This window comes from Notamacropus eugenii, chromosome 6 (genome assembly GCF_028372415.1).
Source record: "Notamacropus eugenii isolate mMacEug1 chromosome 6, mMacEug1.pri_v2, whole genome shotgun sequence".
Classification (NCBI taxonomy): domain Eukaryota; kingdom Metazoa; phylum Chordata; class Mammalia; order Diprotodontia; family Macropodidae; genus Notamacropus; species Notamacropus eugenii.
In genome coordinates this window covers 171,047,544-171,067,988 of record NC_092877.1, presented here as the reverse complement: position 1 = coordinate 171,067,988, position 20,445 = coordinate 171,047,544, and the positions used below count along the sequence as shown (strand labels likewise).

Genomic DNA, 20,445 nt, shown 5'->3' with positions numbered 1-20,445 from the left:
TGAATTTAGGGTCAGAATTACGGTTACAATAGGTGAGCACCTTTGAGGTTAGTCTTAGACCTAAGCATATTCGAGATCATTTAATGTTAGCATTAGAGTCGTAGCACATTTAGTGTTAGGGTTAGAATCTTAGAGCTTTTATGACTGGGTTTTTCTTAGAGTTAGGGTCCGAATCACAGTACATTTAGGGATAGGGACAGTTCTAGGCTTAGAATCGAAAATTTAGAGTGCCTTCAGGGCCAAGTTAGGGTCAGGGTTGGATTCAGAGCACACTTACATTTAAGATTAGATTCGAAGAATCGGAATCAGATCGCATTTAGTGTTAGAATCACATTTAGTGTTAGGTTTAGATGGCAAATTAGAGTTAGAATAAGGAGAAAATTTCCGTTAAAACTGGAGAAACTTAGGGTTGGAATAGGAAAATGACAGGGTGCATTTAGAAATGTATTGTCTTAGAGTTAGGATACCACCATCTTCAAGACTGCAGTTAGTTTTAGAATTGTAGAGTCGAGCCAAATCGCATTTAGTGTTTGAATCGCATTGGGGGTTAGGTTTCGCTTAAGTTTTCGTAGCAAAGGCTATTTAGAGCTAGAGTCAAGCCTGATAGAATTAGAGCTCATTGACAGTTCAAATTAGAATTAGAGTGCATTCGGAGTTAAAAACAGAGAGCATTTAGGTTACACTAATGTGTCGTTGGGGTTAGAGCTCATTTAGAGTTACATTTAGAATGAGATTATGAGAACTCATTTATCGTTAGGGTTTGAAGAAATAGAATCAGAGTTCATTTGCGGTTAGTGTTAGAATTGTAGCAGATTTCGCGTTAAGGTTTGAAATTGTAGTACCTTTTTGGTTAGGATTAGGGTTAGTGCTAGAATCATAGCCCATTTAGGGTAAGGGTTGAGGTTCGGTTTATAAGCAGAGCAGATTATTTCTTTCAAATGTAGGCTTAGGATTAAAACCAGCATTTAGCATTGGGGTTAGGGTTTGAATCGGAGCACGTCTAAATTCTTAGTGTAGGAACTCATTTCGGGTTAAGGTCATGTTTATTGGAAGGTTTACTTTAGAATCAGATTGAGGGTCTGATAGAAATGGAGTGCATTGATGGTTATTGTTACACTTAGTGTTGGGTCCCATTTAGGGTTAGGGTGAGGATTAAAATCGCACGGCATTTAAGGTTAGGTTTATGGTAAAATAATGATTATTCTTAGGGTTAGGGTTATGCACATGGTTAGAGTTAGGTTTAGAATTAGAGCGAATTTATGCTTCAATTCAGAATAGATTTTGAGTTACTGATAGAATCGGAGTTCATTTAGGGTTAGCAGGAGAACTGGTGAGCATTTCAAGCTGGGGTTTAAATTTCTACCACATTTAGGCTTCGAGTTAAGGTTAGGTTTAGGTTAATCACCACTTCCCATTTTCTGCGGGGGTTAGGGTTAGGGTTAGGGCTATCACCTCATTCCACTTAGTGTCTGGGTTGGAACTGGAGTGCATTTAGATTGCATTTAGGATTAGGTTTAGTGTTTGAAATGGAACGAATTTAGGGGTAGAAAGAGAGCTCATATATGCTTACACAAGCTTAATGTTAGAGCTCATTTAGGATTAGAACTAGGGTAAGAACTGGCTAGAACATTTTGGGTTAGCATTAGACCTGATAGTATTGGAGATCATTTAGAGTTTGTGTTAGAGTCACAGCACATTGAGAGTTAGGTTAAAATCCTAGCGCTTTCAGGGGTGGATAATGACTAGGGTTAGTATGAAAAGCTCACTGCCTTTAGGGTAAAGGTGAGTTTTAGGTTTAGTTTCAGAAAATCAGGACCCCTTTGCGGCCTCTTAAGGGTTAGGGTTCAATTCAGAACGCATTTAGATTCACGTTTAGTATCCTTGCACCGCAGTGGGATCACATTTAGTGTTAGAATCACATTTTCTGGCTAACATGGTGGAATGAGGGCAACGAGTCACCTAAGCTTTTAGACAAACTCCTTCAAATACCTCAACGAAGAGAATCTGATCCAATTTTGGAGGTGCAGAATCCAATAGGAGATAGACTGTGGCAGATTCAAAGCCCAGGAGAGACTGGAAGGTCCATGGGAATGATCTGTTCTGCTGCCCAGATTAACACAAGAGGAAGATGAATACTTAAACAACCCCATCTGAGAAAAACAAATTGAACAAGCCATCAAGGAACTCCCTAGTAAAAAAGCTCCAAGGCCAGATGGATTTACAAGTGAATTCTATCAAACATATTAAGAACAGTTAATTCCAATACTATGTAGACTATTTTTGAAAATTGTTGAACGAGTCCTCCCAAATTTTTTCTATGATACAAATATGGTTTTGATACCTAAAACAGGAAGACATAAAACAGAGAAAGAAAATTATAGACCAATTTCTCCAATGAATATAGCTACAAAAATTTCAAATAAGATTTTAGCAAAAAGAAATACAGAGCCTTATCACGAGAGTAATACATTACGATCAGGTAGGATTCATACCAGGAATGCAGGGTCGGTTCAATATTAGGAAAACTACTAGCATTATCGATTATATCAACAACAAAACTAGCAAAAAACACGAGTATCTCAATAGATGCAGAAAAAGCTTTCGACAAAATACTATACCCATTCCTATTTCCATAAAATAATAAACAGTACCTACCTAGAACCTTCAGCAAGCATTATATGCAATGGAGATAAGCTAGAAGCATTTCCAATAAGATCAGAAGGGAAACAAGGATGTCCATTATCACGACTATTATTCAATATGGTACTAGAAATGTTAGCTGTAGCAATTAGACAAGATAAAGAAATTGAAGGAATAAGAATAGTCAAACAAGAAACTGTTATTGCTCTTTGAAGATGATATGATGATATACTTACAGAATCCCAGAGATTAAAGTAAAAAGCTGCTTGAAATAACAAACAACTTTTGCAAAGTCACAGGTTACAAAATAAACCAGCACAAATCTTCTGCATTCCCATGTATTAGGAACAAAGTCCAACAGCAAGAGATAGAAGGAGAATTTCATTGAAATGTAGGGTAGACACTGTAAAATCCTTGAGAGTTTACCTGCCAAAACAAACCCAAGGACTATATGAACACAATCACAAGACACGTTCCACACAAGTAAGGTCAGATCTAAGTAAGTGGAAAAACATCAGTTGCTCATGGGTAGGCCTAGCTAATATAATTAAAATGACAATTATACCTAAATTAATTGCCTTATTTAGTGCCATACCAATTAAACTATCAGATAATTATTTTCTAAAGCTGCAAAAAATAACATCGAAATTCATATGGAAAAACAAAAAGTGCAGAATATCAAAGGGACTAATGTAAAAAAATGCTAGGGAAGGGGCCTAGATCTCAATTTATATTGTAAAGCAGCAATTATCAAAACCACTTGGTGCTGGCTAAGAAACACTATGGTAGACAAGTGGAATAATTTGGGCACTCAAGACGCAGTAGGCAAGGAATACAGCAACCTCCTGTTTGACACACCCAAGGCCCCAGCTTCTGGGATAAGAACTCACTATTCGACAAAAATACCTGGGAAAACTGGATAACAGTGTGGTGGAAACTAGGTATAGACCGATGCGTGACACCATACACAAGAATGAAGTCCAAGTCGGTACACTATCTAGGTATAAAGATTGATACTTGAACAAACTGGAGGAGCCCCGAATAGTGTATTTATCAGATTTATGGATAAGGGAAGAATTTTTTACTAAAGAAGTAATGGAAAGTATTATGAAATGCAAGATGGATAATTTTGATTACATTAAATTGAAAATGTGCATAAATGTGCATATCCTTTGTCCCGGCAACATCACTTCTATGATTGTATCCCCAAGACATCATAAAAATGGGAAACGGTCCCACATGTACAAAAATATTTATACCAGCACTCCTTGTAGTTGCCTAGAACTGGAAATCAGGAGGATGCCCATCAATTGGGAAATGGCTGAGTAAATCATGGTGTAAGAATATAATGGAGTACTCTTGCGCCATAAGGAATGTTGAACAGGAAGACTTCAGAGAGACCTGGAAGGACTTATATGATCTGATGCTGAGAGAAAGGAGAAGAATCAGGAGAAATCTGTGCACAACAACTACCACAGTGTGCAAGAGTTTTTTTCTGGTAGACGTGGAACTTCATAACAACGCAAGAAATTATAAAAAATTCCCAATGGTCTTCTAAGGCAAAATACCTTCCACACAAAGAACTATGGAATTCGTTCACAGAATGTAGCAGATCATTTGTGTGTGTATGCATTATATTTTGATTTGTTATATTATTTCTTCCATTCATTTTAGTTCATCTACACACCATAAGTATAGTGAAAACATAATTCAATAGTAAAGTATGTGTAGATCCTACAGAGAATTGTATGCTGTCTCGGGGAGGGAGAAGGCTGGTGGGGGATAGGTAGTAGGGATAAAATCTACGTTTTATAGTAGTGATTGCAGAACAATAAAAATGAAAAAAGAATCTCGTTTACTGGTATACTCACATTTAGTGTTATATTTACGTTTAGGTGTTGTGTTAGGGTTAGAATCAGAGAACAATTTCGGTTATAATTGGAGACATTTATGGTTGGAATTAGAGAATAAGAGGGTGCACGTAAAATCGTAGGGACTTAAGGGATATGGATATCATCCCACTATATTCAGAGTTGGGTTTAAAGTTAGAATCGGAGTGAATTTAGGGCGATAATTAGGCCTCACGGACTTGGAGCTAATTTACAGATAGCATTAGGTTTAGGGTTAGCATTAGGGTAAGTGTTAGAATCGGAGTGCATTTCTGCTTAAGGTTTACAATTGTAGTGCATTTGCGGTTAGGATTAGGGTTACAATCGTAGTGCATTTACGTTTAGGTTTAGAAACACAGAATCAAAGTTAAATTGCGATTAGCGTTAGAATGTCATTTAGGGTAAGGTTTTTCTTTAGGTCTAGAATCACAACTGCTTTAGGGTTGGGGTTAGATGTGACAGAATTGGAGACCATTTACGGTTAGCATTAAGATAGGAAGGCTTTTGGATTAAGGATTAAAATTCTATTTAGGATCACAGCACATTCTGCGCTCTTTGGGTTAGGGTTAGATTTAAAATCAGAGCACATTTAGGGTTACAGTTAGGGTTAGAATTGGAGCATATTTAGATTCGCATTTAGAGGTATGCTTAGGCTTAGAACCTGAGCGCCTATAGGGTTAGAATCAGAGTGGATTTAGCGTTTGGATTTTTGTTGTGCTTAAGTTTAGAGTTCCTTTAGAGTTAGAGTTAAGGTTAGAATCTGAGAGAACATTTAGCTGTAGGGTTATACCTGACAAAATCGGAACTCTTTTATGGTTAGCATCAGTATTGGAGTGCATTTCTTGGTAGGGTTTAGAATCGTAGCACATTTACGGTTATGGTTAGGGATAGTGTTACAATCGAGGATCATTTAGGATCAGGGTCAAAATTCGATTTGGAGTCAGAGCACATTTTGTCCTTTTAGATTTTGGGTTAGGCTTAAAATCCGAGCACATGTAGAGTTAGGGTTAGGTTAGAATTGGAGGACATTTAGAATCACACTCACAGATCATTTAGGGTTAGCTTAAGGTATAGTGCAAAGGTTAAAGTTAGAATCAAATTCAGGATCTGATAGAATGGGAGTGCATTTAGGGTTAGAGTTAGGGTTAGAACTGGAGAGCGCATTTGGGTTAGCATTAGACCTGAGAGTGTTGGAGATCATTTAGTGTTAGCATGAGAACTGCAGCACATTTAGTGTTAGGGTGAGAGTCTTAGCACATTTAGCGCTCTATTATAATTAGGCTTATGGTCAGAATCAAAGGAAATTTAAGGTAAGGGACAGTTTTAGGCTTAGAATAAGAAAATTGAAGTGCCTTTAGGGCCGTTAGGGTTAGGGTTGGAATCGGAGCACATTTACATTTATGGTCAGAAACGGAGAACTGGAGTGGGATCACATTTAGTGTTAGATTCGTACTCAGTGATAGAATCACATTTAGCGCTAGGTTTACCTGTCTTGTTAGGGTTAGAATAAGTGGAAAATTTCGGTTAAAATTGGAAAAATTTATGGTTGGAAGAGGAAAATGATAGGGTACATTTAGAATTGTGTTGTCTTTTGGGTTAAAATCTCACCATATGCAGGAGTAGAGTTTGTGCTAGAATTGGAAAGTCGAGTCAGATAGCATTTAGTGATATCATGGCATTGAGGGTAAGATTGTGCATAAGGTTTCTGATTATAAGCCTAAAAACACCGTTACCCTAAATGTACTCATGTTCTAACGCTAACCTAACGCTAAATGTGTGAGATTTTAAGCTAACTCTAAATGTCCTGTGACTCTAAAACTAACCATAAATGGTCTCCAATAGTAACAAGTCTAACCCTAACCCCAAATCTGCTTGCCAATTCTAACCGTGTCTAACCTTAAATGAGCTATAACTTTAAGCCTGACTGTAAATCTATAATTATAACCTTAAAAACGCTCCATTTCTAACCATAACCTTTACGCTATAAATATGCTCCTATTCCAACTGTAGCACTAAATGGGAAGCAGTGATAACCCAAAACGTAACCCTAACCCTAACCCAAAATGCGGTACAAATTTACACCACAAGTAGAAATGCTCTCTGCTTCCCATGCTAACGCGAAATGAACTCTGATTCTATGAAGTTAAACCATGACCCAAAATTCGCTCTAATTCTAACTCTAACATTGAGTCTAATACTAACCCTAACACAAATTATAACTGTAACATAAACCAGAGCCTAATGCACTGTGCTTTTAATCCTAACCCTAACGCTAAATGCGATCTAACACTAACCCTAACAATAACTCTGAATGCACTCCAATTCCATCACACCCTGATCCTGATTCTAAACCTAATCATTACACTAAACCTTACCCTAACTGTAAATGAGCTTTGAAACTTCTATTCGATTCTAACCCTAACCACAACCCTAAAAAGTCTTTGATTTTAACCTTAACCCTAAACCTAAAAGCGTTATTGCGCTCTGATTCTAAACCGAACCTCAACGGTTGCCCTAAAAGAGCTTCCATTCTAACACTAACCCTATAACTAAATGTAAATGCACTACAATTTCAAACCCCAAAGAGAAAGGTGCTGCAATTCTAACGCTAACAATAAATGAGCTCTGATTCTATTAGGTCTAACCCTAATGCTGAATGCACTCTCAGACTCTCAGCCTAATTCTAAATGAGCTCCATCCATAATCATAATAATAACCCAGACCCTAAACCCGCTCTGATTCTAACCGTATATGGGCACAGATTCTAACCCTACCCCTACCCCTAAATGAGCTCTGAAACCCCTGTTCTAAATGTGCTTCAATTCTAAGTGTAACCCTAACCCTAAAAGCTCTCTGATTTTAAACCTAACCCTAAACCTAAAAGCATTAATGCCCTCTGATTCTAAACCTAACCTCAACCCTTACCTTAAAGGAGCTTTGATAATACCAGTAACCCTAACCATAACCAGAAATGCACTACAATTCCAAACCCTAACGCGAAATGTGTTACAATTCTAATACTAACCATAAATGAGCTCTGATTCTATTTGCTCTAAACCGAACTCTAAAATGCACTCTCATACTCTCACACTACCTCTACCTCTAAATGAGCTCTAACCTTAACGATAACTTTAAGCCTAACCTAAATGCTCTCTGATTCCACCCGTCAATGCGATGTGACTCTAACACAAACTGTAAATGCGCTGTAATTATATCAGGCCTAACCCAAGCTCTAAATGGCCTCTGATTAGAATATCGGGGCGCCTTTCCTATATTATATTCTCATTTCAAATTCAAATTCTAAATTCCTGTTGGAAATTCCACATTCATATTCTATTCTTAAATTCCAAATGGAAATGCTAATTTCAAAATTCAAATTCCAAATTCCCATTCCATATTCCAAATGTAAATCCCCTTCCAAATTCTATATTCCAGTTCCATAATCTATTTGCAATTCCAAATTGTTCTTCCAGTTTTCAACTTCAAATTCCTATTCTAAACTCGTGTTCCAAATTCCAATTCCATACTCAAATTTCAATAAAATTTGAAATTCAAATTCCATTTCCAAATTCCTATTCATATTCTAAATCCAAATTTCAATTCTAAATTCCAATTTTAAATTCCACATTTCAATTTCATACTCAAATTCTAATTCGAAATTCCAATTCAAAATTCCATTCTAAATTCTACTTGAATTATCAATTTGAAATATGAAATTCCTACTCAAAATTCATGTTTCATCCTCAAATTCCTTACTGAAATTTCAATTCCAAATTGAAATTCAATTTACAGTTTAAAATTCCTATTCCACATTTTAATTTGAAATTCCAATTCTAAATTACACATTGCAATTCCAAATTTTAGTTCTAAATTCCAGTTCCATATTCCAAATTGCTACTCCAAATTTCAAATTCGAGTTATAAATTCCTCTCCCAAATTGCAAGTATAAATTACAATGACAAATTGAAATTCCCAAAACAAGAGCAAATGCAAATTCTAAATTCCAGTTTGACGTTCCTATTCCAAAATCAAATTACATATTCCCTTTCAAATTCCAATTCCAAATTCCTATTCCGAATTCCAATTTTAAATTCCTTTTCCAAATTCCACATTCCAATACCATACTCAACTTGTAATTACAAATTCCAATGCTAAATTCTACTTCAAATTCTAATTTCAAATTTCTTCTCTAAACTAATATTCCAAATTCCAATTACATACTCAAATTTTAGTTTCAAACTCATATTCCAAATTCTAATTCCAAATTGCAATTCTAAATTCCAATTCCAAATTCTGCATTTCACTTCCATACTCAAATTTTAATTACACATTCCGATTAGAAATTTCCAGTAGTAATTTCTATACCTAATTTCAGATCCAAAATCCAATTCTAAACTTCTAATCTAAATTTCAAATTCTAATTACAACTTCTGAGTCCCACTTCCAGTTCCAAATTCCATTTTCAAATTCCAATTCCAAATTCCCCCTCCAAATTTAAATTCCCATACCAAATTCCACATTCCAATTCACACTTAAATTCCAATACCAAATTCCAACTCCAAATTTAAATTCCAAATTCTAATTTCAAATTTCTATTTAAAATTCATGTTCCAAATTCAAATTCCATACTTAAATTTCGATTCCAAATTTCAACACACTTCCATTCCACTTCCCAGTTCAAAGTCTAAATTATAATGCCAAATTGGAGTTCTAAAGATAGTAGCAATTTCCAATTCGAAATTTCAATTCCAAATTCATATTCCAAATTCCAATTACAAAATTCAATTTTAAATTGTAAATTCCGTTTCAATATTCCAATTCAACTGATACATTTCAATTCTACCTTCCAATTCCGTACTCAAATTCTAATTGAAAATTATGATTAAAATTCAAATTCTAAATTTCAATTGAAACTTTCAATTCTAAATTCCAGATACAAATTCCCATTCCACATACCAATGTCAAATTCCAATTCCAAATCCCAATTTCGAGGTCCTATTCCAAATTCTTCTTCCAAATTCCAATTCTAAACTCCTATTCAAAATTCTGCATTCAAATTTCATACTCAAATTCCATTTCCAAATTCAAATTCTAAATTCTACTTCCAAAGTCTAATTTCAAAATCTTCTAAATTCGTGTTCCAAATTCAAACTCCATACCCAAATTTCAATTCCAACTTGAAATTAAAATTCCACTTCCAAATGTCACATTCCTAATTATTGAAATTTCAGAATAGGGTGTCTGTCTACTAAAACTCTACTCAACTGGAATTTTCACTTCTCGCAATTGAGAGAAACTGAAGACTTCTAAGAAAGAAGTCACATCCTTAAAAATGGCTATTAAGATTACACTGCCCACAGCGCAAAATGGCAAGAAGGGGCTTTTGGATAACAGATATAAAGCTGCAAAGGACCCTAGAGGCTAGTTAATCCAATTCCCTCTTTTCATCTTGGAGGAAAGTGAAGCCCAGACAGCGCAAGTGAGTCTCCTAGAATCCCGGGGTCATGAAATGACCAAGGGGTATATTGAGACTGGAGGTGGAGGTCGAAGCAACGACCTTCATTCAAAAACTTCTAGAAAGTCTCTATTGGGGAAAACGGACACAAACAAGAGTTTTCTTCTTCTTCTGAGCCCTGAGAAGGTTTCTACAAAGCACCACACAGACACACACACACAGACATACACATTACATGACAATATAAGCAGACAGCAGTTCATCCCCATGAGAACACCTAAAGTGAGGGGGACATATTGAACATGCTCCAAGTAGGGGTTCATATCCTGAGGATGGGTTTGGTTGAAAGCAGGGAAAAATAGTGCAAGGGGGGGGGGCATTTCTAATCCAATCTAGAGTCTGGAGACCTTCTCGGGGTCGGTACAGATTCTGGGAGAGGAGAGTTTCCTTTTATCAATCATAAACAGGGGGAAGGTTGGTGTAACGTTAACTGCACAGACAGAACTTGATCCAATTTCAAGCGCCCCCTTGGGATCGTCATCTGCTTTACCAATATTAGAATCATTAAGCCTAAATGCTGTCATAATGGAGCCCACTCCCTCTCCCTAGGACATCAAATCCCTAAACTTCTCAATTATCATTTTCTGCCCTCTTGACTCTAAAGACAATTTAACTGATAAAAACTGGATAATGAGTTTCCCTAAGGATTTGAGGCAGCAGCTGAGTGGCGATAGCTCAGAAAAGCACACTACTGACCTTCTCCAGCACACCACCTGTCCCGCTGTCCCAGCCCGCCCATCCTTCCCCAGCCCGCAAGACGTTAATCAGGGGTGAGATCATCGCAACAGTATCAACCTCATCCAGTAATTAGTTTGGGTTGTTTAGTCCAACATCGTTTCTGAATATTTAACTGGCTTCAGCAAGAAGTCTGCAATACACGAGCAGAGAGGGCACCCGCCGTGACCACCAGGGAACTTCTCCAAATAACACTTGTTGCATTCTCCCAAGCTTGGACCAGGTCCTCAGCACGGCCCCCCGCTCCACTAGCTTCCCCGAACCTTTATTTCAACCTGTACTGGTGACCCTACCAGCAAACCACCTGGCTGACGGGTGGTCCTACAGGATGACGGTCACACTCTCCCCAGCTGCCCTTCCAGGAAGGCCAGGGTTGGATTTGGTGGTGACCCCCCTCCTCCCCGTCTTAACTGCAAGTGGCCCCAAACTCTATTCGAACCCCAGAGTGGAGATCAGGCCTGGGGAGAGGAAAGAGCCCAGGGAAAGTCGTAGGCCAGGGAGAGGTGTGGACCAAAGGGAGTGGAGGCAAAAAGTGTCAGCCCTTGGCCGATCGACAAGGAGGGGCCAGAAGACACTGACGGGACCGATGCGACTTCCCAGAAGCTGGAGCGGGGCTGGTGTCCACCTGGCCAATTGTTCAGCTAACCACACACTAAAGGAATTGCAAGACGTTTGCCTCCTTGGGGCTGGGAGAGCCTAAGAAGGAGATCAGCAAAGGTCAGACGGACCAGAAAAGCGTCTTGGTAACCATGGTGACAGGGACAGCTGGGAGGAAGGGGGCCGAGTCACGCTTCACTTTGTCAGGGCAGCATCTGGAACCTTGAATCCACCAATCCCGACACTTGCAGTGGTCGCTACGGCACCCTCGGAGTGAGGGGAAGTAGGAGATTAGGTTGGATGGTGGGGGTGGGGTTTCGGCTCCCAATCAGTCTTCGAAAGGCTGTCTGGCAAGGCACCTCAACTTGGGGCCCCTGAGTCTGCAGAGAGTTGTCTCACAAGAAGGGCTTCTATCTTGGAGGAGCCCACTCTCAAGAGGGAAGTAGGCTGTGCCCAGGCACCGGGTTACTTGGAGAACCCACCAGTGCGGAGAGAGGGGTTCTCAGGCAGCCTTTACTGAGGTTTCCGCAGCCGGTCTGTCTTGTTTCAGCCTTAGACAGAGAGATGTACTGAACTTGCTGATGGCCTCCCTGAATGCAAAAGAAGGAGTAAATACATTGAAGTAGTGTTTTCTAAAACAGTGCGTGCCCTAGAGGTGACCCCTCCACCCACTGGTGCCATTCAAGATCCGACGAAGTGGAGAGCAGTGTATCTTCCAGGCTGTATAAGCAGCTGCTATTAATATCTACATACATATTATATAATACATGTATATGTATATATATATATATATATATATACATAAATCAAAAGCAAATATATCTATATATTTTACATACATATGTATATACGAAGGATCTAATCACTTGGTATAATAAGCCCTCTTTTCCCCAAGCAAAATCCACACAACCTCTATTCTGCACACAAGGCCAATATAAAACCTCATTACAGAAATATACAAAAAAAAAAACTAAACAGAATAACAGAAAAATTTAGATACATCACCAGACCAGAGCATCCACATCTGAGTTCCCCTTCATGGGAATGCAGAGGGGTGAGGGGTGAGGGCACTTAACCCCAGCTACTCAGTTTCCCCAATTTGAGTAAATCAAAAGAATTTTAGGAGAAGCATACTTCCCCTCAGTGAACCCTTAGGCAACCTCAATATTCAATATTATATACCATTTTCAAACAAAGCTTTGGCACCTGATGGGCTCAGTATAGAAAGGCGAGAAAGCCTGAGTGATGGAGCAACTAATTAAGGCCGAAAGGAGCAAGCGCCTGCCTGACTTAGTGACTAATTAAGTATATGTGAATCAGCACCAGAGATATTATCCTTCTGAACTAGGTCAAAGTTCAAAGGAGGAAGATATCTGCGACTGATAAGGCAAAGGTATACCTTTAGACATGGTAGTCATATAAATGAAGTCAGGTAGGCATATAAATGTGCAGGGAAGAGCTGTATATGACCTTTTGCCGGGTCCCTGCACTGGCACTTTGAGGAATCCTGTTGGGATCTGTGTGGGATGGCTCAGGTCCCTACATAAATCACTTACTCAGAGGCCTCTCAAAGTGATGACAGAAAAGTGATTTATTCGATTCTCGAGAAGCGGGGCTCACCTGTAGGAGTAGGAAAGCCGAAGACAAAGAAAAGGGCAGTGATTTATATAGACCCTAACGCAAGTCCCTCCTCCCCGCACTGACCATTATCCTCATTAGCTGAGAATATGGTCTTACATTCTAGACACAAAATCTAACCAATCCCTTTGGAAATGAAGACATCAAGGAATTATGTAAGTTTTGTCCAATCATTGAGACCCTAATACACTACACAGTTTTATATCCTTATATGGAACTATTTTATTCTAAAAATATTGTAACCTTGAGCCTTTAGGCCTTACCTCACCCCTGGGAGAATAATTACAATCTGAGAAGTCTTCACTAAACCTATCCCACTCAGATCTCTTGCTACCAGTTCCACTCAATGCCTTATTACAGCAACCATAGAATCCAGACTATGAGCAATAATAGTAGCAGCAAAAGGGAAAAAACAAACAAAAAACATTGTCAGGAGAAGGAGGAGAATAAGCGATTGGATTGCTTCCAAAGAGGGAGTTAGGTACCACACCTCATCCATGCTTGGCCTGGAGAGCCATAGCTCAGATGAGGCAGGTCGTAGGACTTGAGAGGTCTTAGAAAAGTCCGTCCTCTTCTGTTTATCCGACCTGAATAGATACTGATAAAGGAACATTAGAGTCTGAGCTTAGTATAAAAGACTGGACTAAGAACACACATTCCTTACTTTGTTTTAATTCAGATCTTCTGCCTTTTCCTCCTAATTTCCTCTGTTAGAAGCCATCTAGCCCCATAGATCAGACAAAATGTTTATAAACATCAAGAACAAGGACCATTTTTGTCATTATAGATGTAACTGGATTTTATTTACTTTATACTAGTCTCTGAGTACACCAAATATACAAGAAGGAACCTTTCGGGTTACTTTCTGCTTTATTTTTCTCTTAGGTATTTCACAAATCTTGTTAAATAATGAGGGTCATTTACCTGGCAATAAGTTTTGTTTGCGATCTATGTTTAAATTCACATTTTCATGATGGTGCGCTTGATTTCTTGAATTATGATTGAGGAAAGTGTCAGGTAAGAAATAGTACTAATTGGACAGAATGATAGTTGGAGTGAAATGCCTTTATTGGACTTGACTGAGAGCTGATTACACTGTTGTGTTGGAGGTTTTACTTCTTGCACAAAGGTGCATTACTGGTGTGTATACTTGGGGAAAACTGCTACATCTTTTATCTGCATGGCCAGGTTCTCGCCCTCCCTCCATCACTCAGCAACTTCTCTTTTGAGGTTAATGAAATTTATGTTTACCACCCAATCAAAGTCCTTGTCCGTATTGTCTAAAAACCTCCTCGTAACTATGTCAGTACACTTTCTTCTTCAGTTTGGTTCATTATTTGGTTCCCAATATAATTTTCCCCCCCAAATCCTGTCCTCTTTCTACGAAATTTAATTGTGTGTGTACGTGCGCGTCTGAGTGTGTGTAATCCCTCCAACTACCGAATACTACGAGAAGTCTCGAGTTAAAAATATTATCTTCCCATAGAGTAATGTGAACACACAACTTTAGTAACTTCGTTATGATTTCTCTTTTCTGTTTACATTATCATGCTTCTCTTGACTTTTGCATTTGAAATTCAAATTTTCTACTCATCTCTGGTCTTTTCATAAAGAATGCTTGAAAGTCCTCTATTTCATTGACCATTTTTTTTACCCTGAAGAATTATGTTCAGTTTTTGGTTTTAATCCCAGGACTTTTGACTTCTGAAACAGCATATTTCGAACCCTTCAATCATTTAATGCAGAAGCTGCTAGATCTTGTGTTATCCTGATTGTATTTCCACAATACTTGAATTGTTTCTTTCAAGCTGCTTGTGATATTTTCTCCCCTGTCCTGGTACCTCTGGAATTTGGCTTCAGTATTCCTACGAGTTTGTCTTCTCGAATCTTTTTCTGGAGGTCATCAGTGAATTCTTTCAATATTTATATTACCCGGTGGTTTAGAGTATCAGGGCAGATGTCCTTGACAATTTCATGAAGGATGATGTCTAAGCTCTTTTTTTGATCATGGTTTTCAGATAGTCCCATAATTTTTTAATTGTCTCTCTTGGATCTGTTTTCCCGGTCACTTGTTTTTCCAATGAGATATTTCACATTATCTTCCATTTTTCCATTCCTTTGGTTTTGTTTTGTAATTTCTTGGTTTCTCATAAAGTCATTAGCCTCCATCTATTCCATTCTAATTTTTCAAGAACTATTTTTTTAGTGAGATTTGGAACCTCCTCTTCCATTTAGGTAATTCTACTTTTCAAAGCATTCTTCTCCTCATTGGCTTTTTGAACCTCTTTTCCCAATTGAGTCAGCCTATTTTTAAAGGTGTTATTCTCTTCAAAATTTTTTTGGGTCTCCTTTAGTAAGGGGGTGACCTGCTTTTTATGCTTTTCTTCCATCTCTCTCTTTTCTCTTCTTAGCTTTTCCTCTACCTTTCTTACTTCATTTTCAAAATCCTTTTTGAGCTCTTCCATGGCTTGAGACCATTGAATATTTATTTTGGAATATGGAAAGCCTTGAATTTTATATCTTTCCCTGATGGTAAGCATTGTTCTTCCTCTTCTGAAAGAATGAGAGAAGATATCTGTGCACCAAGAAAGTAACCTTCTATAGTCTTATTTTCCCCCTTTTTTGGGCATTTTCCCAACCAGTTACTTGACTTTTGGGTCCTTTGTCAAGAGTAGGGTATACTCTGGGAATATCTCAGTTCTTCCAAGGTGGCAGCATCAAGCGTGTACACTGGTCTGGTTATAGGAAGAGATTTTTTTGCCCAGAATCTTAGTAGTTACCTCTCCACAGCCACCCGATCTCCAGTTCCAGCAAGTCAGCATTGGGGGCTGATTTTCAGATAAGCTGGATGGAAAGGGACCCCATTCAGTGTGAGATAAAGATCAGTTCCCTCAGGGCCTCCGCACAGGACTGAAGTAATATTCAGCTCCTCAGTGCTCCCAGGGGTTTTTACGATCCAACAATGGATGCAGGCGGCTGTACGGGCTACTGTGGGAACTGCTACCACCTGCCAGATGTGGCCTCTGTGGCCACTGCCTGAGGCCAGAGCTATGAGAAGACCCTTCTCCCTTCCTGGTCAGCTGAAAAAGCCGTGTCACTGACCTTTGGCATCTGTGGGTTGAGGGATCTGCGGACCACCGCTGCTGGGACTGGGGATTCGCTGCTGCTGAGACTGGAGATTCTGCCCCGGATGGCTGTCCTCGAGCCATGCGTTAAGGCTGGGCTGGGCTCAGCTCCGTGTCTGGTGCAACAGACGTTTCCCATAGTTCTTTCAGGTCACCCTGGGGTGGAAATCTCTTCCACTCTGTTGTTCTCCACTTCTGGTGCTCCAAAATTTTTTGAGAGTCCCTCTCTAGAAGCTTTTCATGGGCTGTGTGGGGAAAGCCTGCGTATGTGTGTCTTTCTACTCTGCCATCTTGTCTCCACACCCAAAATCCCATTTTAGAGGAAGAAACTGAGGATCATGATGAGGAAGTCACTTTCCAAATATTGTTTGATGAATTCGTGGTTTATTATGAATTATAAATCGTGTTTTCCAATTCCCGGTAGTATGTAATTTCCATTAGACATATTGCCATGGGACTGACCTGGATTCTCAGAAGTAGATTTAAAGATGCTGCTACCTGTGTCAGCCCTATCTTTTTAACTTTGCAACAGCAGAGCCTTTCTTCATTTTGTCTTCTCTCCTCTCTTTCTCCTATTCTTCTCTTTTATTGATGTATTTCATCCACCCCCATGGGTTCAACTAGCATCTCCATTTAGAGAGCTATCAAATCTGCATTCAAACACACACACACACACACACACACACACACACACACACACACACACCCTTTGAAACCTTTTCCTCTCAAGACTCATATTTCTAAGTGCATACTAAGTCTATGTCCCTCTACCATCTCATATTCATGAAAGTTCTGAGAGGATTTCCTAGTCATAGAAGCATCTAACTGTGGCTATGAATGAAATGAAAAATCTTAACAGATATTGAGATAGCAGAAGGAGGAGGAATAAACTTCACAACGACACAATATATTATAATGAAAAGAAGTCTGTAAGTCGAATCTAAAATACCTGGGTATGAAACTTGGCTCTATCACTTACCAAATGTGAGACCTTGGATAAATCATGAAAACTCACTGTGACTCAGTTTTCTCATAACTGAAATATGAAAGTCAAACTAGATAATTTTTCAATTCCCTTCTAGCTTGGAATCTGACCCTATTATGATTGTGTAACCATGTTTCTAAGAAGGCACCATGGTGTAGTAGGAAGAACATTGGATTTGATTCTGAACGGACTTCCCTTTGAACTCAAACTCTGATACCTACTAATGTGTATGACTTTGGGCAAGTCATTTAGAATTTTTAACTTTTACTTTCTTCATCTGTAAAGTAGGGATAATATTACCGTTGGTACACACTTTACATACGTTGCAAGGATCAAAAGAAATAGTAAATGTAAAATGCTTTGTGTATTTTAAGGCACCTATAGTTTTGTATAACGTTGATTCTTCTACTCACATTTTCACAATGGTATTTCTGAATCAGTCTTAGATCTAGAGTCTGTAGGGTATTATCTAAAGGAATATTTCAAAAATTTCAATACTAAAGTGATATTGATTCACCTTGATTTGTTAAATGAACTCTTTGTAGAGTAGATCTGATAGAGAGCACTTAGCCAAGTAATACAATGTTGCATGGATATCCCAAAGAAATTTAAGTTGTCACTCAAACTACGTGGACTATGGTTAGTAGGTCAGCCATTAACGGGCTTTAATATCAGATATTAGAAGTATAAATAGAGAAATAAGAATTTCACAGGGGGTTTATTACAATGGATGTTAGAGCTCCTTTAGACCCAACTATAACTAGATCATGAATATCAGAATAAAGTTCAAAGGGAACCAAGACATCACGTAGTTCAGCCTGTACCAGCAAAAAGATCTTTTCTACTAAGTAATCATCCAGCCTTTTCTTTTTTTTATTTTTTTTTATTTTTTTATTATTATTATTATTTTTTAATGTTTAACAATCACTGCCATACAATTGCAATTTTATCCCTACCCACCCCCCCCCACTACCTCCCTCCCTCCCCACGACTGCATACAATTCTGTATAGATTCTACATATACTTTCCTATTGAGTATATTTTCACTATAGTCATGCTATGTAGTCAGACTAAGATAAATGAAAGAATCCGCATAACAAATCAGAACATGATACACAAACAGATACACATACACAAACATGATCTGCTACATTATGTGAGTGACTTCCATATTTCTCTCTCTGAGTGTGGAAGGTATTTTGCCTTGAGGTCCACCATTGGGATTTTTTTTTTCAGAAGTTCTTGTGTTATTACAAAAATCTAAGTCTACTAGAAAAAACTGTCACACACTGTGGTTGTTGCTGTGCATAAAGTTCTCCTGGTTCTGCTCCTTTCACTCAGCATCAGGTCATATAAGTCCTTCCAGGCCTCTCTGAGGTCTTCTTGTTCATCATTTCTTATGGCACAATAGTACTCCATTACATTCATATACCATAATTTATTCAGCCATTCCCCAATTGATGGACATCCCCCTGACTTCCAGTTTTTGGCAACTACATAGAGTGCTGCTATAAATATTTTTGTACATGTGGGACCCTTTCCCATTTTTATGATCTCTTGGGGATATAGTCCTAGTAGCGATATTGCTGGGTCAAAGGGTATGCACATTTTTGTAGCCCTTTGGGCATAGTTCCAAATTGCTCTCCAGAATGGTTGGATGCGCTCACAGCTCCACCAACAATGAATTAGTGTTCCAACTCTCCCACATCCTCTCCAGCATTTATCATTTTCTTGTTCTGTCATGTTTGCCAATCTTATAGGTGTGATGTGGTACCTCAGAGTTGTTTTGATTTGCATCTCTCTAACCAATAGTGATTTAGAGCATTTTTTCATATGATTATAGATAGCTTTAATTTCTTCCTCTGAAAATTGCCTGTTCATATCCTTTGACCTTTTATCAATTGGGGAATGACAGCCTTTTCTTTATGACCTTAAGTGAGGGGAAAGCCACAGCCTCCCCTTTATAGTGATTCTGGGTTGACCTATACTTCTGGTGGCCCTTCCTACTTATAGATTTGGTTGATCTATGGTTAGCAATTTTTTGAGTAATCAAGCAGAACAAGTACAATATAGTATAATTGTTCTAAGTCCAAGTTTGAACCTTCACTGATTACCATATGTAAATATGGAGGCAATGGTTTTTACCAAAAAGATAAAATTGTGTTTATTTTATTCTTTACTTAAACACCACTATTATCGCACCATTTAATAAAGAGAATCATAGTCAATAATTTTAGAGAAATGACAGAATGGTAAGTTGATATTTATTTTAAACTTTCCATAAGACTAAAAAATATGCAAACATAATAAATTTACAGGTTTGTGGAAAGAGGGGAATGATGAACTACAAAGAAATAATTACTTGTTCTGCTCCTTTGCAAGTCTCTTTAAGCAAGGGAGTCAAAATCTGGAAAATAAATATATACTAAACTTTGTGTCACAATCTCCAGAGCTAAACACAGGCACCATGAAAGGCATTAGCAGATAGGTTTTATAAACTAGTGTCTGAGTTATGCTTCTCAAAACACATCACTGTGGTTGCTGACACTCCCTACCCCCATCAAACACACATCTTCACAAGCTGTGTGATTTAGATGTCTATTAAATAGTATTCTTTGGGCAAAGCTACTATGGTTCTACATTCTACTCAAAAAGAGAATAAGCTCAGGCATGTTTCCACCATTTCCTTTAAATGGATGAAAATTTAGTTTCAGACACATGTGGAGGTTTCCCATCATTTCACCTCTTTGGGCTTTTACTAGTAATTGATCTACATGGGATTTCTTGTATATACACTGTACTCTGGTGTCCGTAAAGATGAGAAAAAAAGAAGAAACATGAATGTTCTCAAATGAGTGAAGCCTCCATAATGAGAACTTTCTTGTCATGAGTTTCTAAATGTATAAATCAAGTAAGTCTTGGTAAAACTCGCTGTCTTTCTCACCTTGTAAACAATAGTTCCTTAATATTAAGTGACTTCCCCAAATGCTTGCACACTATAAACTGGTCTCTGGAGAGAAACTTTCCCCATTTTGGAGGGTTTAGCAAAGATAATAGTGAAGTGACATCTAAAGCTAGATTTAATAAATTCTAGTTATGTAAATTTAACAAGTGCTTCCTATGTAAATATCTATTGCTTGCAAATGGTAGACTAACTATTAATTGTTGATTGATTCAATATGTAACATGAGATAAGCATCTCACTGGATAAGAGCAATGGGGAAATGTAGAGTGAATACATGTGTATGTGATTGTCAAATATATATTAAATCATTTAATTGTATAATATCAAATAATACCTAGTGTTTATTTTTTATATAT

At 38.1% G+C, this 20,445-nt stretch overlaps 1 pseudogene; it reads right to left on the bottom strand.

Moving 5' to 3' along the window:
- Nucleotides 1–11,497: 11,497 nt before the first annotated feature.
- LOC140512181 (vomeronasal type-1 receptor 4-like) overlaps nucleotides 11,498–20,445 on the bottom strand; it is a 30,109-nt pseudogene continuing 21,161 nt past the window's right edge.